At 45.4% G+C, this 25,848-nt stretch overlaps 1 protein-coding gene across 1 annotated transcript in view; it reads right to left on the reverse strand.

The window, feature by feature from the left end:
* The window catches only part of NPHP4 (nephrocystin 4), a 1,060,260-nt gene that overhangs the window by 583,852 nt on the left and 450,560 nt on the right, over nucleotides 1–25,848 (reverse strand). The window lies entirely within an intron of this gene.

The raw sequence follows: 25,848 nt of genomic DNA on the forward strand, positions 1-25,848 counted from the left end.
TACAGGAACCGAAGAAACCCAAAGCCAACAGTATTAGATATAAAGCAGCAACAGGGTCTGTAGGACGCCTTTGAAGTAACAAGTGGGAACAAACAGGAGGGTTCAAATATATGAAACACAAGTATATAGAGAACTGTACAATTGGACAGAAAAGGGGGCCGAGAGGAATCCCTCGAATAAACAGAACTTAAGTTTAAACCATCATTAAGAAGTGATACAGCTCATGAGGAGTGTGAAGGGGTGAAATATAGAACTGTGTTGTGAGATGACAGAGGAAGACATTTTTGCCAGGAACCGATATAAGAACTTTTGTGATATTTTTCTAATGAACACTTTTTTCTTTCATGGAACTGAGAACGGCTTTTGGAGATCAAAAGTTGATTCTCGTTCCCTTAGTCGGGGAAGGAGCATCAACCAGTAGCAGAGCCCTCTGGTTATTTAGGTTGTTTTCAATAGTGGTTGGACTAGATAGAAAGTAGGTTTTGACGTAGGACAATTTTTGATTTCTTTAGAGGACGGACAAGCACCCTTTATTTTAGTTTTGTTGGTAGGGAATACCTTTGTAGTGACAGGGATAGTCGGGCATTTCTTTATCATTTCTAAATAAACAACCTTGAAATGTCCTCTTTTGGTGTGCCTCCTTCTTCTGGTTCTCCACAACACACTTTGTGACCTATAAGACTATGCCCAATTCCTAATTCTGGAACAGTTCAAGGAAATTGGGGAAGTTTTCCATTGAGTTTTTCTTTATTTCAGGAGGCAGGATGTTTTCAGGAGCTTTTTCCCCTCCTTTTAGAAGAAACCACCTATTTCTACCGCTTTTCACAGCATGGTCGATTTGCAGGGTGAAGGCAGACTGTTTTCCAGGCTGTATGCCAAAACCATTAAAGGGAAGCGCATTCATTACATAGAACTATGGCCAAGTGGGAAAGGGAGCTTTGGGAGAAATTTGGTAAATTTATATCACTAGGCAGAAGAGGACTTTTGGAAGAAGATTTTTCAAAATAAACACTAGCACGTCTGGAGCACAACATAATATTTGGGCTGGGACAGACGAGCACCAGCTGAATATCAGTTAACATGTCATGACAGATATTGACTTAAACATGTTTTTAACTAGAAAGATTCTGTATAGATTAAACCACTGAAAGGTATATTCTTTATTCTTATAGATCAAAGGATCAAAATTGCAATTGAGGCAGACAAAACCATGAAGAATAGCTCCTGATGAAGGGAAAGGAATTCCTGAAACATGTTGAGCATAACATAGATTCATGAATTGCTAATTTTTGTTAACAACATTTGTGTTTGAAATGTAATGATGTATATTACATTGAATTGGAATATTATATATATAAGGCCCTTTTTTTAAGAATAACTAATGAAGTGAAATTATTTTTATTGAATCATAATCTAACAAATAACTAAGTTGAAAACCTAGAAGGAATGAAATATTGATTGGATTACAATACATTTGGGTGTGCAGGGGACGGGAGTGTTCCACAAGACTGTGGACACCTGTTGCCTTTCTAAGGCTCCTAATCTAACCTGCCTTTCTAAATTAATGTCTATGCAATTATACAATGCTCTGATTCCTATGCTTTGTAATAACTGCCAGCAGTTGATGCATTTTAAATTCAATCAAAATTATATTGTGGTACCAATACATATAGATATATATATTTATCATTATTTGCATAGTGCTGCCTGAGTACAAAGTGTGTTATATATTGATGCATATATTTACCTGAACCTTATTGTATATAAAAGTACTGTGTTAGCACATAACTTAGTGTGTGGACATTCCTTTGTGGGCTTGGGCATTCACTGTGCCTAAAAACCTGCCTGCATCACCTCCCTTAGTTTCAGCCTTGGTTGTGTGTCCATTGCTACCATTAGAGAACCTTGGCTGGGTACTATGTGCCTCTACCCCAACTGTACAGGAGGCAGAAATACAGATAGCGCCCTCCAGTCTTTACACTCGGCACATAGTCTCAAATGCCTGGATGAGTTGCAGGATGGTGTCCGCTGTCCTGATCGCGGGAAGTCCAATCGTGAAACAGTGATCACAGCTGCTAAACCCTTAGACATTTGGCTTTCCTTTCAGAATGTTTTATTTTACAGTTAGAACTCCTGTCGTATCAATCAGGGCTCTCTCTCAGTTGATGGAGAGACAGATTAATCTCAATTCCCTGAAGATATGTCATCAATTTCATATATATGCATGTCCTGTGTTGACTATTTCCGGACCAATCAGGGTTCACTGCTATAAGCTTCTGATGTTGAAAATATTTGCATTGATGCATTGGACCATTAAGAATCCATTATTCTGTGAAGAACTTCACACTCTGCCCAACTACTTGTGGAGAGCCCTTCTTGCTATTTTTAATGCTGAACTCAAAAATGTTAAAAATAAAAGACACATTTAGACAGTTCAAGTCTTTTCATTTGCATCAATGGTGTGAGAATTTGCTCCAATTAGAAACTACTGTACTCATAGTCCATATTCCTCTTTCCTCCATATTTGCAAGATGTCACTGCTATGGAGCAAACCAGGAGCACTCAGCAAAACCGGACAGTTGAAAAAGAAAAACAGACGATGCACATGCATGGGTAACGCCTGTGTACGACCCGGTAATGCGCTAAAGGCTGGCAACAACAAATTCAATTTGCAGGAAGTATTAACATAGGAAGGGAACTGCTCAGAAGAGGTAGGGGAGGACGGTAACAAAGTAAAGGGACAAGGAGTGCAGAGGTCACTACAGTGAGTAACTTTAACTTACTACGTTGACTCAGCAACTTTCCTTGATACCACTGGTAGTAATGTAATAAGAGGGAGGATGGGAACTAATCAGTGAATTGAAGAGTCAGCCAAAGCTGTCCTTCACAATAGCCTGACCAAATCCTGGGCTTGCTCTAGAACTGGCGTAGAGCGAGTAGTGTTATAACCCAAAGGGCACTGAAGTTACAGTGAGCAGGTTGAAGCCCTAACAGGCTAGTATTGTAACACAATAAAGGAGGTCAACACACAACTGTATGTAGTTAAAAATAGGCAGTAAGAAAATCCCATTCAATACAAATCAAAGAAACGCTGCAGAGCAGTGGCCAAGGAGATCCAGGGTCGGTTAGAAAAGAGAAAATCACTTTCTGTCCCTGTCCTCAACTTGAAATTGTGGAAAACGTTCCTTAGGACGCGCTGGTGTGCTGCTTACAAAAAGGGGGGACAGTAAAAGAAGTCAAAGAGAATCCATTTTTGAAGAACAATAACAACATACAAGTTGTTAGACTCCTGTATGTCCTCTGTCACTGTTAAACCTCACAGAGGAATATAGCCAAAAGGGTGTAAAAGTAAAGTATACACCTGGACTGAAAACACATTTAAATTATGACAAATCCGGAAAGTCTATTGTGGGTACATCATACTTTTACTATCCCATAGACAGATCGAGACTTCCCAAGGTGACTCTGCAATTAAAATCTATGCAGAAGGCTCAGAACACTGTTGTTGTACTGCTGTAATACTAGAGCGAGTAGTGCCTGCAGGAAACGTGTAGTAGGCCAGGTAATGCAAAACCAAAGAGGTGATGGCTGGAAGGTTTTGAATTAATCTTAACCTCTGGCATTGCTCTGGGCAACCCTCTAGACCATTGTTCTTCACTTGCCAATCCATTACAAAAGGGGAAAGACCATATGCAAATCAGGCTTGGTCCCACCACAAAAGGTGTAGTCCAGCCCGAACTGCTTGGTCGCATCCCTTCTGCACGAGACCACAAGCCTCCCCAGACATGTTTTGGCCTTGTTTGGGCCTCATCAGTGAGGAGTAGCTTGGGTGTCCAGACCCAGCAGGCATGGGACCCAAGTCTGGGCATAACCACCCCACTCAGGGTGACAAAGCAAAAGAATAGGGGTGATGGCTGGAAGTTTCTGAATTCATCTTAACCTCTGGCATTGTTCTGGGCAACCCTCCAGACCATTGTTCTTCACTTGCCAAGCCATTACAAAAGAGGAAAGACCATATGCAAATCAGGCTTGGTCCCACCCCAAAAGGTAATGTCCTTGCAGATATCTGCCAGTGGGCTGCCATGGGCAAAAGAAGCTGCTTTAGCTACGACAAGATGTGCATACGTGCCTCTTGGATGGGGATGTTTTTTAAAGTTGTTGCACTCCAGAATGAAGAAGGAGATCCATCAAGCAATTGAAGCTTTTGAAGCCTCCTTCCCAGATCGGACGAAAAGCTATTGTAAGAACAAACATTTTAGAACAATTAAGAAAAAATGCTTGCCATGTTAAGTTTTAAGAGTCCTTTCTAGTTCATCAAAAGAATTTTGTAGTAACACTAGGTGGTTGATGTGGAATTCTGTAATCACCTTTAGTTTGCGCTGTTGGAACGATGTTAAGGTCCTGTTGCAGACTAGGTTTTCGTACTGGTGGAAAAAGTTGCATGAGACCACTGAAGCTTCTAACAGTGGATTCTGCAAAGAGAACAAGGAGTTAGCAAACCTTAATCTAGGCGTTTAAGGTTGAAAGACAGGTGTGGAACAAGTAACAAGTATCAGAAATAATTAGGTGAGATGCAAACGAATGTCAGGACATCTTCCAGAGATGCATTAGTGAATTGGTGATTATCTCCAGGAACCAGTAGCAGAAATAAATACACTTGCTAGTCCTGGGCAGAAGGTGTGCGTGCTGCCCTAATGATTTGGATATTGTTGTCAGTGAGAGTCATTCGGCCAAAGATTATTTTCGATGGGAGGATAGCTCAGGGGCAACGTGCTCGCCTTGGAAGCAAGACGACGCGGAGCAACACAGGTTCGATCCCCGGGTCCGTGCTTAGAAGCCTCTGGGTATTAACTGTGTTATAAATAACCTATCATATCATATGTAATAAGGGACCAAGTCACCAAGCTGAGCGATAGTGGTGGGGTGAAGAACCTCCTGGCTCGGGACAGTTTGAGGGGGAGGGAAAGTTTGGGGAGGAGTGTCAGCCAGCTCCTGAAGATCCAAATACCAATATCATGTCAGCCAGAGTGGAGATGCCAGTAGTAGATGGAAATGAGGAGATCTGCTTGGATTGTGTATGAATCTCCCCATGTCAGATGATCGGTGCAAAGGTACAGAAACTAGCAGTGAGAAGTTACTTGGGGCTGCAGAGTTCTGTGTCGCATGCTGGCAGAGGAGAAGGACACCGCGGAGGTCGAGGGGGATGGCTGCGGTGCACACCTGCAGTTGCCCCATACCCGGATGATGAGACACTCTGGAGGCCGTGGAGATGCACGGCGGGTGCCGCCGTTCACTGGGGTCCAGTCCAACATGGAAGTAGCAGTTCCTGAGGGCAAACAGGCTGGTTCCCACAGAGTGAGAGGGGCCCTTATGGGGAGTACTTTAGGAAGGGGCTGAGGATATAAAAAGGAGGGAACAGTAACCATGGGGTTGCATGTCATTTCAGCAAGAAAAAACCCAGGAGTCAGTGGATTACGTCTGGGCCTATTGACGGACGGGGAACAGGAAACTGAAAAACCTGCAGTAAGAAGAAGAGACCTACGGGTCTTGGACTAGAAGCTAGTTAAAATGAAGTAAGTTTAACGTACCCAATTTTTGAATTTGCTAATAAAAACCTCATTGGAATACCTGAACCAGAGTGAAGTGGTAATTTCAAGCCTAAAGCCTCACACAAGCGCTCCAACTTGAGAAGAAAGATCACCTAGGGAGTTCTCTTTCCTACCTGGTATAGGTACAAACAAGGGACTCTTCACATTGTAGGATTTGGCAATTAAAACCCACCAATACGCTCTACACCCAAAAAGTGTCTGACAAGACAAAAAACCTTAGGTCTCATTCATTAGGGGAGTTTGAAGGCCAGTCCAGCATATTTTCACATTGGGGATCCAGCAAGATGAACTACAACTGGAGGAAACAGAAGTGAAGTTTCTGGGGATGAAAGAGGATCCCCCAGTGAAAGGCCGGGTTGGTGGGCCCACCATTCAAGCTCTTGCTCAACTGAGGGGGGAGTGGGAGGGAATTGAGTAAATAATGTTACAGCTGCACGGTTAAGGTGAATGTGTCACATTCAAAGCTGTGCTAAGGGACCCACAAGAACGAAGAATTGCAAGAGTCCCAGAAGCTTCTAGAAAAGTAGAGCTGACACTGAGTAGGTGTCCAAAACTGCCTGAATACCAACCAAAGTCAACAAAAATGAATAGCATCATCCGATAAGAGCCTAGTAGGACTTCAATTAATGGATTACTGGACAATCCAGAGTCAAGAACAGTGCCTTGGGCATGTTCAGAAGATGATGCTCAAACCAATCAGTCTTCTACATGTGGTGTGGCGAATCCCATGATGTCGTCACTGCTTCCCAAGGGTGAGTCTCTTCCCATGAGACCGGAGTGGTGAGGCCGCTACCAGATAGTCCCCCTGGGGGTGGTTCTCCACGGGTGGATCTTATGGGAGGGGAAACCCCCTTTGGGACCTGTGATGACCACATTGGGAGAACATGGTAGTCCCCCACCCAACACATGGCCTGGTGTCCTTTTCCAGAGTCACCCCACCTTTCCTGCCTCCCCTCACGGTACTTCATACTTGCAGTCACATCCCATTTATTTTACTAAGGCCACTCCAGTATAGAATACTGAGACGAAGAGGAACACTAGTGAGTTACCATTTCAATACTCACTCGGTACTGAGACGAGGAAGAGGACTACTGAGTTACCATCCGAAAACTCACTTGGGACTGAGATGAGGAGCGAATGCGGAGCAATACCGAATCCACATTAGAACCACTTTAAGCAGTCTAGTGGTTCATGGTCAGTGATTAGCAGAAGCAAGATAAAAACCGGCAAAGGAGTTGACAGAGTGTCAGGCCCTCCAAGAAGGAACTGCGAGAACCAAACACGGCCCGACGTGCAGACGGAAGCTGACTGGGACGCTGTGCACAGGACGAGAGAATCCGAGAGGGACAGGAAGGGCGCAGCAGCATGCTGTTCATGAACAGAAGAGACCAGCACAGCTGCTGCAGGGGGTGAGAAGCTCCGGGAAGCTACGAGAATACCCCAAGTGAGCACAGTTGCATCAAGGGAGCCAGCACTTGCGTGTACCACGCAATAAGGTATGCAGGAAGCCACAGAGCACAGAAACCTCCAGGAGGTCATTGCAGAAGCCAGAAAGGGCGAGTCTGGGACTCACACCCAAATAGTACAAAGACTTTGTACTAAAGCTTGGCAGGAGAGTGAATCAAGTTTTCAGAAAGTGAGAATACTGCAGGGAAGACGAGTCTGGGACTCGCACCCAAATGGTGCATGGGCTTGAACTAAGACTTGGCAGGAGAGTGAACCAAGTCTACAGAAAGCAGGAGTAAAGCCGGAAAGGTGAGTATGGGACTTGCACATAATTTGCACATGCAATTGTACTAAGGGCTTGGCAGGAGAGTGAACAAGGTCTATGGGCTGGAGAGAGCATCCAGGCAACGCTTTCACAGTGCATCACTTGGTGAAAGGAAGCCAGGTCTCTATCCAAGGGCCCGGGACCCATCCAGCTTGGAGAGAGCATCCAGGCAATGCTTTTCAGTGCAGTAGCTGACAAGGTTAAGATAAAGCTACCAGCCACGGTCGGGACCCCAAGAAAGGGAAAGACAGATATTTCTCTGACAGCCAAGGAGTGGCTTGAGTTAGATGAAGAGAATATGACAAGACCTATCTTTTGTCCAGGGGAAGGGAGATACCCCTCTGCATCAAGAAGACACTTCCCTATTGTTTAGTTTGCTTCGTGTGTAAGGGAAAGAGTTAGGATTTTGGCACTGTACAGTGAGACTTTTACTTTGGACATTCTGATTGGAACACCCGTCTTAGAGTTAGGGCAAGTTAGCAGTTTATTTTCCTTTTGCACCTTTGAATAACGATTTATAGCCAATACCATGACCCCTCTGTGTCAGAGTCTTAATTCTGCACCCTTACATATGGTGTCTGACCTGGGTGATATAAATGGGGAACCCTCAAATTTACCAGGTTAACAGACAATGCCACGGCCCCAATGTCCATTGGGTTCCACCGATGTAGTAGTCAGCACCTGGTCATAGCCCCAGGAGAAAGACAAATAATACTAACTGGTCTAATTCTAACCCCTCCTCCAGGCACTTATATCAGGATAACATCCAAAACAGGGTTAACCTGGAGGTATGGGCTAGATGTCCTAGTGGGAGTAGTAGACCCTGATTAAAGGGGAGACATGAAGGTACTCTTACAGAGCAATGGGAAAGATTCATTAGGGATGAAAATTGGTGACAAAATAGCCCAAGGGATCCTGGAGAAGGCAGTATTCCCAGATGTCACAGAAGTCCCAGATCATTACCATACTGAGAGAGGAACGAAGGGGCTTGTGAGGCTGACCAAGATCCAGCCCCGAAATTAGACCCTCCAACCCACAAGAGCAATCGTGACGAGACAGAAAACTTCCCAATTTAGCTTTTGTGCAAAGGATTATCCAATAATAGCACAGTCAGAATGAAAGTAATCTCAGAAATGGAAGGCAGGAAGAAAGAGGCCTTTCTTTTTCATTAATAAAGGCTTATTGTATATAGGGGATAGGAGCGATGAGGGGTAGTTTAGTCCCAGATAGTAGTCCCAAAAAGCCATCACTGGATAATTCTTGAGATAGCCCATGTTCATCTAACCTCAGTGTACTTAGGAGTCTCCAAGACCCAAAAACAAATTGTTAATAGGTTTTACTGGCCCAGAATCTTTGCAGACTTCAACAGTTTTGTGTTAACATGCCTGCTGTGTCAAAAGACAGATTCACGAGAAAAAAAAAACTCCAACCTCCTTACAACCTCTACCTGTTATAGACATTCCCTTTTCCAGGATAGCGATGGATATTGTGGGGCCCCCAGTTCGGGAATAGATATATACTCTTCCTACTAGAATCCGTCACCTGTTTTCCAGAGGCCTTTCCTATGCGAAGCAACTCTTCGCACTAGATTTTGAAACATCTACTTCCATTCTTATCAAGGGAAGGCTGACTGAAGGAAATTCTTACCGATCAAGGTACAACGTTTATGAGCAAGCTCATGGGTGAGGTGAAGGAGATCCTCCACATCAAAACCCACAGAATATCTGTGCATCATCCCCAAACAGATGGGTTGGTAGAATGATTCAACAAGACCATTAAAATAATCCTTAAAAAAACATGTCAAAGCAGACGGAACATGGGAAATGATGGTACCATAGGCACTGTTTGCTATTAGTGCCGCTCACGTAAAAAGCGCGGACTCTTAGGAAGAAACCTGTGCAGTTCCCTTAGGGACCACTGCAAAAGATTTAAGACTACAGGTGTTTGGCAGTAAACCCACTTGGTAGCAGTCTGTACCAAACAGATTCACTTGGTAGCTGTGGCTGAGCAGTCAGACTTCCCTCAAGAAGAGTTAGGCAGTATATAGAGTATACATAATAGGTACAGAGATACAGTAGCACAAGCAAACACTGACCAGAGCTTTGGTGTAAAAGTATATAGTTATTTATTTAAAGACACACTTGTAGATTACACTAGCACAAAGAGAAAAGTAAATTCAGCACACCGTCACTATTATATATATATACAACCCTAATTACTTATTAGACAAGTCTTAATGAGAAACACCACTTATTTTCAGACAGAGGTGAGCACTTTACATAAGATGACACTCTAATAAGTTATTAAAAAGGGAGGGGAAAAAGGCAGAGTTATGGAAGCACACAAATTTCAATACTTTTAAAAGAACCACAGTAAGGCAGGATAGGCAGAGTTCTACTGGAGAGCAAGGAAGTCAATTGCAAGGCCCACTCTTGGAGAGAGCAAGCAGAAGGGGTCCAGGTTCACACAGTGGGGTTATGCCCAAAGAGTCTTGTAGATAGTTTGCACAAAAAGAATGAAATTAAAGTCAGGAAAAGTTAGCTAGGTTGTCCCAGGCCAGCCCAGGTTAGAAAGTCGAGGCTTTAGTGTCACCCCGAATGATCTGTCGCAAGGGAAGCCAGGCGGGACACATACCTTAAGTGTGAAGGAAGCTCCAGCGGGGGCAGTTGTTCCTGGCAGTGGGTGCAAGTCGGTGTTTCGTTCAGAGGAAGAGGAGGTCTCGCCGTGGAGGAAAGATGAAGGTCGTTGCACTGCCAGGGAAGAAACCAGCCACGGAGTTCTTCGGTTAAAAGGTACTACCCTTCTCTTCGCGGTAGTGGTAAGCTGTGGTATTCCGGTTGCTGGGGTGCTTGGCACGGGCAAGGCGGCCACGAGATGCTCCAGGAAGGTGAAAAGAAGGCAAAACTGGTTATCCCCACCAGTCAAAGGAAGAGGACTCTCTGGACTGGAGATCTCCTCTGTCGTCGGGAAAAGTGGTGAGACGGTTCAGCAGGGCTCCACCGGTGGTGTCGTCGTTGCAGGTCAGCTCAGCTTCTCCCTCCTCGGATTCTTAGGTCCTGTGGCGACTTCTGAAGTTCCAGTCCCCAAAGCCCTGCTTTTATGCAGCAAACCCCCATTCATTTAGCCTAGCTGTCAATCAAACATGCTAAGTGGTGAGCCGGCCGGCTCACCACTTGGGCCAATCACACAAGAGTGCGACTTGAGTTGCCAAGGCAACTCAGTCCAGGGTGCCTAAACCCCCTCCTACACCCCCTGTGGTACCCAGACAAAGTGGCAGCACTTTTGGAGGCTTCTGTGGAGAAGCCCTCCAAAAAGTGGAACAAACGGCTCGACTTGGGATGGAGTCACAGAAGAGAACACAAGCGCCATTTTAGAATCGAGCTCTGGCAAAAAATACCAACCGGTGAATTAATATTAAATAAATAAACCGGCGGTATGTTCAGGCTATAGGAATTAAATAATTAAAGTTGGTAGCCTCGAACAATGGGAAAATCTCATACAGATATATTCGCGGTCGAATATAAAAAGTAGTATCCACTGCCACCAGCCAAAACTTGATCAGGGGGGACGGAAACGTGCCCCCTCGAACAACAGACCCCGGGGCAATCGAATTGCCCCGACCAGTACGTCCACAAAATGATGGTTTTTACTGGTTTCTGTTCATAATTTGGGACTAGTAAAGCCAATGGTGACTTTACATGCCCTGGGGGACAGTAGTCAGTCCCAGGGTATGGAGTCTATGTTTGGGGGTCGCTACGACACCCCTGGGTTACGGCACGGAGTGCCGTGTAACCCACATCAAAAACACATGAGACACTATGGAGTAAAAGACCCCATAGCCCAAAAAACACATGGAAAGACAAAGGAACACCTCAAATCATGTCTAAGAGTGGGAGTAAAAGAGTCTCACTCTTAGCAGGAGAAAAAAAATAAACTCCAAAAAATCCAGCAAAGCTGCTGGGGGACTCACTAGGTTTGGGAAATTAGCCTTTACAGAGAATTCTCCCTAACAATGGCCCTTAGTATGGATATAGTGAATTCCAACTTAACAAAAGCCAGGAAAATCAGAAGGTTTTTTATGACAATCACACACTCTCTCTCTCTATTGGACAAAAAGTCCTTGTCCTACTTCACACATCAGAACATAACATTTTATCTCATTAGTATGGCCCTTATAAAATTGTTGAGCAGACTGGACCTTGCAACTATCGGGTCTCTCAGCCTTAAATTCTAGGTTTTATCATGTAAATCTTTAAAAAGAATGGAGAAACGATACAGTAGAGTCATCTTTAGTGGTCATGGCAAGCATATTAGCCGAAGAGAAAGATGACATGAACTTAATACGTAATGACCTCTATGCACCACAACAGAAGGACATCAATTCCCAGAGGTTTTCCGTTTTTTACCTGGGAAAGTTAGAGGAATTTCCCACCATATCCGTACACCGCTGGGGAAGGTTATAAATCGAAGACCATACTGGATACCAGAGGCTCAGAGGGAAATAGTCATTCAGGAGGTGGAGAAGACGTTGGCTGATGATATCACAGAACCATCACAGAGTCCATGGTCTTTGCCAGTAGTCCTGGTTGCCAAACCAGATCAATTGTGGCGGTTCTGTATCGATTTTCAGAAATGTAGCACATTGTCACAGTTTGATAATTGCCTGATGCTAAGAATCGATGATCCCACCGATCGGCTGGACACCGCTGTTTACATCTCCATGATTGATTTGACAAAGGGCTATTGGCAGGTCCCTCTGAACCCTGATGATTAAGAAAAGACAGCCTTCTCCACCCTTAGAGGACTAGTCCAGTTTAAAGTCCTTCCCTTTGGGCTTCACGGTACTCCAGCAACCTTTCAGATGTGAATGGATCAGTTAGCACAACCTTAAACCAGTTTCTGTGGGAACTATCTTGACAATATTGTTATACACAGTCTTACTTGGGAAGAACATACGTCCCATCTATACCAGATTACAAGAGACCTAGGGAAAGCCGGACTAACCGCCAACCCAAAGAAATAGCACCTTGAACAGTCAGCGGTAAGATGCCTGGGTTTCTTTGTGGGTAATGGCATAGTCAAACCCCAGTTAGAGAAAGGTAAGGCCTTAAGGGACACTCCCACACCAAGAACTAAGAGGGATTTAAGGGCTTTCTTAGGGTTGGTAGGACATTATTATCAATTGTATTAAAAACTTTTCGTCTATTAACTCATGTATAACTGACAAATTAAGAAACACAGAACCCCAGAAGATCAAATGGGAACACAGGCTTGCTTTGATTCCCTCAAATCAATTATAGGTAGCAAACCCATCCTTAAAGAGCAACAATTCAACCAAAGAGTTTGTTCTACAAATGGACGACTCAAAGGTAGGAATGGGGGCAGTACTGTCTCAAGCCTATGATGGGATAGAACACCCTGTGCTGTATATCAGCTGCAAGTTATTCCCCAGGGAGAGAAACTATGCCACGATAGAACTTGAGGCTTTGGCTACTAAGTGGGCAGTGAGTAATCTCTGCTATTCCCTTCCCGGGAGGAATTTCACCCTAGTTACTGACCACTCCCCTCTCCAGTGGCTTGTTCAAGGAAAGACACCAATCCCAAGATTATGCAATGGTTCCTTGATTTACAGCCCTTCTGTTTCAGTGCGGAACATTGCAGAGGTACATTTCAGTGAAATGTAGATTTCCTCTCCCTGTTTCCTTTAGGGGAGGATATACTAGACTACGTAAGGGGAAGGGAATGTGACGAATTGCCTTGCTGTCGTCACTGCTTCCAAAGGGGGAGCAACTTCCCAGGAGGCGTGGGTGGTGAGGCCGCTACCCGATAGTCCCCCTGAGGGTGGTACTCAGTGGGTGGATGTCATGGGAGGGGAGACCCCCTTTGAGACCAGTGACAACCACATTGGGAGAACATGGTATTCCCACACAACACATGACCCTGGTGTCCTTTTCCAGAGTCATCCCACCTTTCCTTCCACCCCTCACTCTTCTTCATACTTACAGTCACATTTATTTTGCTAAAGCCACTCCATTAGAGAAGACTGAGACGAGGAGGAGCACTAGTGAGTTACCATTGCAATACTCACTTTGTACTGAGACGAGGAGCGAATGCGGAGCAATACCGAATCCACGATAGAACCACTTTCAGAAGTCTAGTGGTCAATGGTCAGTGATTGGCAGAAGCAAGATAAAAAAAGTGAAGGTCTTGACAGAGTGTCAAGCCCTCCCAGGAGGAACCGCGGTAGCCAAAGAGAGCCTGACGTGCAGACAGGCACTGACAGGGACACTGTGCAGAGGAGGAGAGATTCTGAGCTGGTCCAGGAAGGAAGGACCATGCGGCTCAGAAGCAGAAGAAGACTCCAAGTGTCCCAGAGACCGGGGGACCGCGAGGGCACAGCAGCATGCAGTACCCAAATAGAAGATACCTATAGAGCTGCCACAGGGGGAGAGCAGCTCTGTGAAGCTACCGGAGTACTTGGAGTGAGCCCAGATGCATCAAAGGAGCCAGAACTTGCATGTACCACGCAATAAGGTACACAGGAAGCCAAAGAGGCTCGGCACCCTCAAGGAGGTCTTAGCAGAAGTTGGAAAGGCGAATCTGCGACTCCCACCCAAACATTACACAGACTTGTACTAAAGCTTAGCAGGAGAGTGAACCGAGTTTACAGAAAGTAAAAATACTGCCGGAAAGGCAAATCTGAGACTCAAACCCAAATCGTACATGGAACTGTACTAAGGCTTGGCAGGAGGGTGAAGTAGGTCTACGGCCTGGAGTGAGCATACAGGCAACGCATTCACAGTGCATCACTTGGTGAAAGGGAACACAGTCTGCACCAATGGGTGAGGGACTCACACAGCTTGGAGAGAGCATCCAGGCCATCGCCTTTTTAACTGCACCACTTGGTGAAAGTAAACCAGTTCTGTACTCAAGGGTCCGTGACCCATCCAGCTTGGAGAGAGCATCCAGGCAAACTTTTCAGTGCACTAGCTGGCGAGGGTAAGCCAAAGCAACCAACCAGGATCTGGGACTTCAAAAAAAAGGATTTGTAAGCCTGAGAAAGGCTGGTGAAAGAAAGACATTTTTCTGACAGCCAAGGAGTGGCTGGAGTTAGATGAAGAGTATCGGACGAGAACTGTCTTTTGTCCAGGGGGAGGGAGATACCTCTCTGGATCAAGAACCCTTCAATTTCTAGGCTGCACCCACGTAAGAGCAACAGGATCCAACGTCTGAGGACTGTAAGACTTGCATGAGCAGGCAAATGGCGTGCATACAGACTTACCTCTCGTTATAGAAAAAGAGCCTGCTTGCAATGCCCACTGTTTTGTTGGGGATCTGAAGAGGAGAAGAAACACAATAACAATGAAACGCAGGCAAAAGGTTTCGCAGTCATGGTGGGAAGAGGAGGAGAAACACAATGACAATGAAACGCAGGCAAAAGTTTTCTAAGTCATGGTGGAATACATATTTGTACAAACTGGTAACCCTGTGGCAGAAGATGAGGTTGACCTTGCAGAGGCCCCTCACAATGTGTCCCAAAGCTGGTATTAGAGGAACCAACAAGAGTTTTTGAAGCCAACATGTCAAACCCCTGAGAAAGACCTAGCCAGTAAGTTCTCACCAAGCATCTTGTCATAGGATTGGACTTGGGGCCTCGAAAAGCACATCACTGTAATCCCCAAAATAGTCAACAACGAACTAATGCCCCAGGAAAAAAATGAGAATTTATTCTGGTAGGCCATTGAGAGTCATTGGTGAAATGGCCCAAAATACCCCTGAGCAGTGTGAGGACAGAGGGAAGATGTCAATCCTGCAAACCACATGTGAAAAAAGAAATGAAGAGTTACATTACAGAAAGTCACATAGCTCAGCTGTAGTTTTGAGGTGAAAGAAGTATTCCCAGCTGCACAGACAAGTCAGAAGAGAACAAAGCGAAAATGTGTTACAGAGTGTGCAAAGGGCCCCAAGAGAGATCCAGGACTTAGCCCTTTTGACACTTATGGTGGGGGTCACTGTCGGAAAATGATCTGTTGGAAGACTGGCAGGGATAGAAATCACAAGCATGTGGCATGAGATCAACGCCAGAGCAAGAAAAACATTAAAAGAAAATGTTAAGACAAATGCCCCCCTAGTGAAAACATAGCTGTTGCATGGGGTCCTTCTTAATCTGCACAGAGATCGGATCTGGTGGCTCGGATCAGGGGGTGCATGAAGGTGATGTGCCTGTATGTCCCAGGCATGCAACCCAGCTCCCTTTTTCATTGTGAAAAATTCTGATCCTATACCCACAATTACAGTAACCTGCAAGTATGAAGAAAAGAGCAAAGCATGTCGTAGTAATAGAAATACATCTAGGTTCTGCAATAACACTTTCTGAATGATAATACTAAAGGCAAGAGATGATCTCTAAAATACTATACTCCCAAGACATCCTTTTGCTGTAAGTGAAATTGAGATGGAATCCTATGAATGGGGGCTATTGAGGGTGCACCATGTGATGCTCCAGAGACTTATCTATTTACACTAGATTATGAATAATGCTATGCAAAATACCAATGTTGCTTCTGCTGCTCATTCAATCACCTGCAGAAGAAGGCATTGGTACACACTGCGAACTGCGAGTAGTGTAAAAATAGAAGAAAATTTATTTTAGATTGGTTGTACCTGATATAATAATTTTCTGGGAGGTGGTGCACATTCTTTGGGAGAATCGTTACAGCAACTGCAAATATATTCATAAACAAGTTTTTGGAGGGGGTGAGACATCCTGACCTAAGCTGCCTTTGTAAAATACCCCTCCATAAACATAATTAAAGCCTCCAACAAAGACAAGTTGGGAAAACAGTTTCAACTAATGTACACTATTTGGTATTAATCAAAGGTGAAGGAACACACAGAGCCCCATGCTTGCAAATTTCACGCACCTAGAAACACTTGTGTACAGGCACGTTATAAATGACGTATCATATCATAACTTTGCAGAATTGATAAGCTTTATTCTTCTGTGCCTAGGTCTTATGACTTCTACAACCATGGCACCAATTGTTTTTTTCTTTTTCGTAAATCAATTTAAACTGTTGTGTGCTTGCAGTGGCCCATGTTTTCCAACTTTGTACTTGCAATTAGCATCCTGGGGTGATAATAGCAGTAGTAACTCAATTTTCGGCCTGTACCGGGTAGTGATGACTAGGGCACTTGTTAAAGGTCTGAACATATTAAAGTCAGACGCAGGTCGTTACCACTTTGTATGGCCCTTAGAATGCGGTTTTACTGCTTGTGTACTGTGCAAACCTCTTACTAACCTCTCACCGCCTCATCTTAATCAATGTAGGTGCAGAAAAACTAATACAAAACAAGATTGGACAATTTTCCCTGTATCTGTGTTCTGCATGCCTCATGTCAGTGAGTAGTTCCACGGATTAAGTGATCTGCCTATAACTCCTAGGTAGGATCCAGCACTCTTCCCTTTTGTGGCAAGCCTTGTCCAAAGTAAATTTTTGCCCTCCAAAAAGTAAATAAAATGCCCTTCTTTCTTAAAATCCTAGGCAAATTGGCATCCTAGGCATGGGAAGCAAGTACTCATATAAACACCAACTTTATCGCCTCTGCAAAGCATGCCAACCTATCCTCTATCCTGACCTGTCTGCTACCTTTGCCACTGTTGATTACTCTGATCTCCGTAATACTCTTTCTTCTTGGGATTCATGATCGAGCCATTGCCTGGATTGAATCCTACCTTGCACCTCACCAATTCTCTGTTTTCTAAAGCAACAATACCTCTGAACTCACTCCTCTAATTGTTACTGTTCCACAATGCTCTGTCTTGGGTCCGCTCCTCTGCTCTTGGGGCATTAATCTCCCCCTTTGAGTTCGTGTACCAACATGGATGACTCCCAAACCATCTTCTCTTTTCCTGAACTCTCCTCTGATCTATCACCGTTTCCAACTGTCTCTATGCCATTACATGTTGGATGGCTTTGCAATCTCCGATGTTCAGCTCTACCAAAACAGAGGTGCTCTTCTTCCCTGCCAAAAGCTCTCTCTCTCATCTCCTCCTCTGCCTACCCAGTTCCCACCGGACACTGCCCCCTCCGCTTCTTCAGCTAGAAACATCAGCATCATCTATGGCCCTTCTCACATCTTCTCTACTTTCATCTCCAAAACTGGAACAGCAGCTCGCCTCAACCTCCTAAATATTAGGAAAACCAGGCACCTCATTCCTTTCAACACCACCAAGCATCTCTTGACCCTGCTTGTCTTCTCTAAACTGGACTACTGTTCCAGCATCTTCTTGGTATGCCCAACTATGCCTTTGTTCCACGCAACAAGATCATTAACTTCACTACCAGCACTCTCTTTGAACTCCCTCACTAAACACCTACGTCCCTGTACCATCACCAGGCTGGATGGGTGATGAGGCAAAACAGGGCCATATTTAAATTTCTTCTCCTGGTTCACACATCTATCACAAATCTATCGACGGTAAGGCACCACTGCATATATCCTCTATCCAACACTACAAGCCTTCCCGTAATCTCTGCTCTGCCTACTCGACTACCCCTGTGGCTCCTCACCTTCCCTGTGTTTCCTTTCGCTTCTGCTCTTTCTCTCTTCTTGCCCCACTTCCATGGAATTCTCTTCCCCTGGACATCCGGGAAACAGTCCACACAGATTTGTTCAAAACCAAACTAAAACCCTACCTCCTCGCCTCCGCCTTACCCTCTTAACCTACCTCTCATTTGCCTCCTAGCTAACATTGTTCCTCGCCTCTGACCTGCCTCTGTCCCTCACTTCCTCTGCCTCCACACTAGCACTTCACCCATCATGGTCACATCCCGAGCACAGATGGCTGTACCGTCTACCTGCACAATGTTGGTTGTCCTTAATCTATGTATGTCGACTTATGTATTATCCCTGGTGACTGTTCCATTTACTCCCCTCCACAACCTGGTCAGAATGTCCCTCAAACTCATGCCTCTGTAAGACGCTCACTGCTTCCCGTCAAATCTGATTTCTTAGCTATTCTACGTTTTTTTGTGATCAATAGAGCATTGTTCCTCCCGTAGATGAATAAATAAATACATTCCAAGCCCTGAGGCATGGTTATTTCAAGTCTGGTAGACGGAGATGATTTTGATGGATTGTGTCAGGTTCCAAAATGCCTCCATAAATCAGGCAATCCATCAAAATGAACGCAGATTGATAGTGGGGACTGTTGCAAAGGGATCTGTCATTGCAACAGTGCTGCATCATTTCTGATCACCAGGAGCCTAGAATTATCATGTTTGTAGTGAATAGCCCACTATTCCGGACTTCTGCATGCATGTGATTTTCTGAACATTCCGGCTTTGAGGTGTTTGCCACGCAGCATTGCAATAGCCAGGGATCTGCTGTTCTGCTAGTCACAGTAGCTCAGAGGTTCGATCCCACGGAAATCGAATAAGACCCTTTTGTTTGGGTGTCCTGTCAAGAGCTTGCATTGCAACTACACATTTATGTGTTTTGTTTGTAGAAAACATAATTCTAAACATATTATTTAAATAAAGACTTACTGCATGGGAAACCTGGTATGCCATCAGTGAAGGCAAAAGCTGACTTGGTATGCCATCAGTGAAGGCAAAAGCTGACTTGGCATCTGCTGCTATAAAGGAGTTTTGCTGGAGTGCCTAATGGTTGGATAGCAGGAAGGTGCATGCAACTGAGATATCGACAACTGAAACAAGACAAGGATCAATTAGGCCTGCAATTCACCCGGCTTCACTCTATCTGCGACACTAAGCTATAATGTAGTTGCTAATGGAAAACAAGGCTCGGTTCAGTAATTCTGCAACAACAGAAATGATACAAGGCAATTATGAAAGAAAGATTAATCTGCATTCACACAGTTGGTGCACACTTTGCGAACAGAGTAATTGCTGCCTCCATTACTTAGACTACACGACAGGTGTGCAGCACAGATTCCCGAACCAGTGTGTGAAAAATAGATTCAACCGATTTGTTTTGTTAGCGAAAGCCAGCTAGTACAGATAGCTGATAGCAAAGACACACATTAATTAGTCTAGCGGGCGCGTTCATATTTCTTGTGAATATTAGCACATTTAAATTAGATCAGAACTGCAAGCAATGGAGAGAAACAGCGGTGTGCTCGATTTGATGCCGACACGCCTTGCTGCTTAGACATTTTCATTGAGCACCTTTCTGCTGGCCATGCATCACTGTCGCCACAGTTCCACTTGGCCCTCTTGCGGCAGATCAAAGCGCATACAAAGTGGCCAGCGACAAGCATTTGCTCGGAGAAAATGGCACTGTCAAAAGTCAATAGATCAGCCTTCAGTTTAAGTTGGGGAGGGTGGGGGAACTGCCACCCCACTTAAAGATTCTCCCTGGACAACCATGGGCAGTCTTAGCACAATGCCACCAACATCGTAGCGCCGGTGACATTTTTGGTTCACCTCATTCCCATGTGATCTTTAAGACCTGAAAACAGGCCATGACATGCTTTTGCAAACAATTTTAAAACGTGCAGCGTTATGCAGTATATATGCTCGCTGGGTACGAGAAGATTCAATTCAAATGTAGGGAGGCCATCCGAAAATATAATCACATTAACTCATTTTTGGATGTATGGGAGTAATCCTTGTATGGGTTTGGTAGAAATGACCGAAAACAATTTTACCTAAGGAGTAGTGACTGAATTTAGTTGACCAGAATTGGTAGGCAATGTGGTATATGTATGGTGAATAATAGGTGGGGTGTGGGGTAAGGGTATAAGTTAGGGTAGGGAGGGGTAAGAGTGCGGGCTGCAGGGGGGTCTCCACCGTATTATTTAAAAAAGTAAAAAAAGTAAAAACTAATTTTCGTTTTTAGGTTAAATAAATTCGGTCACTTCACCATTAGGTAAAATATTTTCAAAAGAATCACGTATATCCATCCTGGATGACGGTTATCTGGGAGTCTAGTGCATTGAGGTTGTATCTCTCGTTCTTCCCTGTTGGTTGTGCCCCTGTTTCTGTTACCCGACTTCTGTAATGGCCTGGTGTTCACTGGTTTTGGGGTTTTGTGGCATAAACCACAAATATCGCCAAAACATTGCTACTGTAAAAGATCAAAGAGATGGTAGTTCTCATGTCCCTATTACAAGTGCTTTGCTCCAAGCAGTCACAGAGCTCTGGTGGAGTGTTATCTTTTTATAATGTAGATAGATACTACTACCGCGCTTTGTCGGTCCCTTCAAGGTGGTGGCACGTGTCAATCCAGTGACCCTTCGCCTGGCGCTCCCGGCCCGGTGGAGGGTGTATCCGGTGTTTCATGCTTCCCTGCTCAAACCCTGTACCGGCCAACACGCGCCTACCTTCTCGTCCAACGCCAGTCACCGTTGCCGGTTCGGAGGAATACGAGGTCGCCCGCATCTTGGACTACCGTGTATTTCATGGCTGCCCTTATTACCTGGTCGACTGTAAGGACTACGGCCCAGAGGATAGGTCGTGGGAGCCTTTGTCCAACATCAATGCCCCTCATCTTCTTTGTCGCTTCCACACCTTTAGGAGTGTGGGGGCTCCTTTGGGGGATGGTTCTGTCATGGCCCGGGGTTCAGATATCCCTCACTTACCTATGCCGTATTCCTGGAATCTCCTTCCTTGTAGGAGGCGCCATCCTTGTTTTGGTGCCTGGAGAAAGCGGTGGTCGCTGCCATGGAGACGGTGGCTGCCACATGGCCACGCCCCCTCGGGCCGTGTGTGTTGTATAACACGTGTGCAGCATTTACATCAAGTGCCCTCCACGTCCACGGCCCGATGCGGAAGACGCACTAAGATTGGCCCATAAAAAGCACTTCCGCCCACGTGCTTCTGATTACGTGTTTTTTTTATGGAATTCGGAGCTCCGTGACGGCGGTCTTCTTGGTTTCCTGACTTCTGCCTCGTCCCCGGAATCATCAAAGCCTTTGCCCTTGTACTATTTGATCAGCTGTTTCCGATCTCACCCGGACTGTCTTTGCCTAGTGAATTGGTCTCCGGTCTATCTGCATTTCATTACTGACTCAGTACGTCCTTGGAACTGCTCTCTCTTGCTGATTTTGCCTCTGTTTTTGCCTGTTTGTGTACCAACCCTGCCTGTTACTGGATTGCCTTACTCTCCCTTCTAAGTTTCGTTCATGAGCCTTCCCTTCCTCCCTCCTTTTGCCCTCTCCTTTTCCCTTTCTCTCCTACGTTCAAACAGCACATTGGACTTGTGGGACGCTTTGCTGAGTGCTGCACCCCGGACCTAGAGCGACCCTCATTCCGTGCGGGTCAGTTTTACTTTACTAACCTTCCCTTCCTGTTGTTTTGCCCCTTCCCCCCCTCCCCTTTTCTTTGGACCTGGTTTCAGGAACAGTCTCGGATCAGCACTTCTTCCAACCCATGTGTAAAGCCCCGTTGCAGATCCTCAGCAGATTCTCGATTGGGTAATGGCCATACCAGGAGTCGGGGTACAGAGCAATAGACGCCAAGTGGGTACAGATAGGGTTTTTTTCCTTTGCTTTTCTGATTGGTCTGGTCACAGTTCTAAAACCTGTCGGTTTTGCTCCTACAGCCTGGTGGTTCTCCTAGGTGGTCAGGTCACACAACCTTTCGAGGAATATCTTCCATTAGCTCCGGTCATTTACCTTGAGCAGTGGGACATATTGTTTGGAAGGTTTCCCTCGGTGAGGGGGGCCTTGGCGTGGGGTCGGTGAAGAATTCAGAGAAGGAAAGAGAGACAAAGGCATCCGTGGGCATCCTCTTTGTGAATTTCCACCGTGTATCCATTCAAGTGTTGTTTTTACACAGGGTTCTGACACCCTGCTGTTCATTGGTTCTTTTGCAGAAAAATTCCACCCCTAACATCAAGAGTATGTACAAGTTTATTTGCATTCGAGCATGGGTTTAAGCAGAACACCAGAATCTTGATTTCCTATTAAAGGTAAAAGTCGGAGAATGCATATGCACAAGAGTTAAGGAAGATTTGCAGAACCACTTTATCTCTGTGGAATATGCAGAATGGCAAGTCCATGCACACATCCAGAAGTACACTTATTCTGCGATCCAAGGTGACGGCCACAAAATAAAGTGGTCTTTGGGGCTACAAACTTCATGTCAAAGGAGGCCATTGACTGTATTATATTTTGAGCCACGGCTGAGAGGACAGTGCTTAGGTCCAATGGTGAATGTGGTTTTCTCAGCTTAAGGAAAGGTCTCTTGAGACCACTGACATGCCACTTCATTACAGGGTGAGAAAGGAAAAAGGAGGGCTCCTGCATAGTACGCTACGCACTCACTGCTGACAGCAGGTATGTCCCGCAGAAGTCCAGTTTGACACTTGACTATGAAAGGCTAAAGCTGAGAGGAACCATTAATCTAAGGTAGCCTACAAGGAATTAATCCTGCTATATGGCAATCAGTTGCACAATCTACACCATTTTCTTGTGTACAGAGGAGCCCAGGTGGAGGATTTCCAAGATCATCCTGATTATTCTGGGTGAGGCCAAAGCACCCAAAGATCAGGTCATCAAGAATCAACACAATGAAGGGTATGGGTGGAGGACCATCCGGCTGGTGGGAGAGGAGATCCCATTAAGGATTGAGGACCCATGGAGAATCATGAGGGTTCAAGTAACTCTGAGAACCAGTACCAGGAGGGCTAGCATGGTGAGATCAATATCATCCTACAATGCAGGCTTTGCCTCAAGGATCACCTTTGCAAGGAACGGGAGGGGCGCAAAGGCATACAGAGTGTGTCCCTGCAAAGGGAGTAGGAACAAGTCCATCAGAGGGTCTTCACCCTTCCAGGAGGCATTGAGGTAATGCTTTTTGTACCCCAGCAAACAAATCCTCAAGAGTAAAGGCCCACCTCCAGAAGATGCACCGGAGGCTGATGCTGGGGAAGAGTTTCCACTTGTTGGTCGTTTGAAAGCCTGCACAGTGAATCAACTCTTAGATTGAGGCAGCCCGCCAAGTGTGTCGCTATAGGGAGAACCTTGTTCTGAAAGATCTAGTCTCACATTGCTAGATTTGTAAAGTTGGAGACCTTGTGCCTTCCTGTTTGAGCAGGTAAAACACTGCTGCAGTATTGTCTGTGTAGTCCATTCCACAAGTAATGAATCTGTCCATGGATCTGAAGGCACTCTAAAGTAGCCCCAGAGTCAAAAAGGAGGAGCCGGTCTTCATGGAAACTGAAGTTTGGTTTGCAGGAGAGCACTGCCCCACAGATTGTCACTGGTGGACCACCACTGAAGGTCTCTTTTAACTTGGGGACTAAGAATGGGACTCATGATCCCAGATATGCTGCAAATGTAGTAAAGCTGCCTTCCTATGAAGTCTCACATGTCTCAACACAAGAGCGCAAGAGGTCATGAGAATGAGCATTCTTTGAACAGTTAAGGGTGGCACAGTGAAAGCCTGAAGCATTTGAGTGCTTGCAGAGAGCAGTCCAAGAAGCCTGTCTGTTGGGGAAGGAATCTGCCCTGCAGAGTGTCCCAAACCAGACCAATGTATTGTGGAGTTTGAGTTAGTGTCAAAGTTAACTTTTATACATTTACTGATCCAAGGAGTACACCAGACCATGTGTAAGTGAACGGATGAAGCCACACTGGCAGGAGTGGGAGCCAGTACGGTGGTGGGAGGCAGAGTGCAGTGAAGTGGAGAGGGGCAGGGAGGAGGAAGCCCTTGAGACTGCAGCGATCACCCATGGGCCCATAGATTATCTGAGATGAATCTCCTTACATGTTGAAAAAGGCCCTTACCGCTTCACAATTGGGCTATGAAGCTCTCTTTACATCATGAAAGGGGCCTTGGTGGTGATGTCCCAAATGGGAACTAGTCAGTGAGCATGTAAGCCTTCTCTGTCAGGAACTCATCGCATGTGGAAGAAAAGTGGTGCAGTCTGTCAGAGAAAAAAGCCCTGAACATATCCTTGGAATCTTAAGCCAAGATTCACATTGTAGCCATGTGAACTTCTGACAACTCCCGAATGTCAGAGACCAATGTTTAGCATTAGCAATTCCTGCAAAGAAATGTCTCTCCTGGTAGCAAACTCAGAGCTCTCCCACCACAGTTTGACATAATCGGCTGCGCCGATGGTGCAGGAGTTGATCTGCCTGAGGTAAACAACACCGGGCAGGTAAGCCTTCTTGCTCATAGCATCCAAGGGATTTCTCTTCCTTTTTGAAGAAGCTGAAAACAATGTTAACGAGATGGTGGGTCAAGCCTTTCATCTGCGCCAAGGCAGCCAAAACAATCTCTGACCGAGTTTGTGGGCAAGAGCCAAGTTTTTCATCTGCCTCTGTTCCGAACTTGGATTTCAAATTCTGGTTGACTGGGACAGTGGATTGGAGGGTTACCCAAAGCTTCCAGGCTTCCTTAAGAACATCAGCCTACAAAGAAAGGGCAATTTATTCCAATTTACTAGGCAGGACTTCCTGCAGCTCTACAAATATACTCTATATGGTGCAGGTATAGGCAGGTCCAGAAATGGTATGATGTTTGTCATGCGCTTATGGACCTTCTTCATGAGCAGAGTACTTTTCTTCATCAGTATCAGGCAGCTGAGGGAGAAACTGAAAGCGGGGGAGAGAGTACAGACACCAGAGGCTAGGGCACTGACACCATTGGGAATGGAGGTGAAAGCTGCACCAGGAGAGGAAGCGAGGGAATGGTGGACCCACCAAAGGTTCTGGAGGGACGGATGGCCCCAAGTGCACGCGTGCAGGCCATCATTATTTGCAGGAAGAATCCTCTTTGGAGGGTGTAATGGGTCCAGTAGGAAATGCCGAAGTGTAGGATTGGGTAGTCCTTGGCTTCCAGGGTGAAGAATCTGGCAACCGGCAGAGTGTGGAGTATAGGGTTGAGGGAAGCTTAGTTTACGAAAAAAGGGATCTACTCACTGTGATAAAGTCGCATTGGGCATGCTTCTTTTGGTGAAAGGGATGCCTTCCCGCTGTGGGAACGCCACCTGGAGGCAGTATATGGGGAGAATAAACAAAACCCCTCTTTAGCCCATTTAGCATATGTTGTGACAGCTGCGCAGCTCTCCCAAAACCAACAATCCCTCAGTAGGGAGATTAAATCCACATGCGCATTTCCCATATACATCTTGGATGTACTCCCCTCTGCAAAGAACTTGATGAAAGGAGAAGACAAGGGCACAGAGGAGGGAGAGGTGGAACAACTCCGTAGTTGGGAGGGGAGCCGAAAAAGAAAGCGGACTAAAGAAAAATGCATTGGTTCAGAGAAAGACCATATACAGGATTGCTCTGTTCCTAAAATGGCCATTTCACTGGCGCTGGAGAAAGCATGAAAGAGAAACAAATTGAGGTTCAAATGTGGCCAATTTCAATGCCTTCTTAAATTGCAGCTGTGAAACCGTTAGAGAAAACACAACTGTAAAATAAACTGAGGTGAAACTGTGGCAAGTGTAAATGTCCTATTCGTGCACACATGGTTGACATGCCAT

This window comes from Ambystoma mexicanum, chromosome 8 (assembly GCF_040938575.1).
Source record: "Ambystoma mexicanum isolate Mex_15411 chromosome 8, UKY_AmexF1_1, whole genome shotgun sequence".
In the NCBI taxonomy this organism is placed as follows: domain Eukaryota; kingdom Metazoa; phylum Chordata; class Amphibia; order Caudata; family Ambystomatidae; genus Ambystoma; species Ambystoma mexicanum.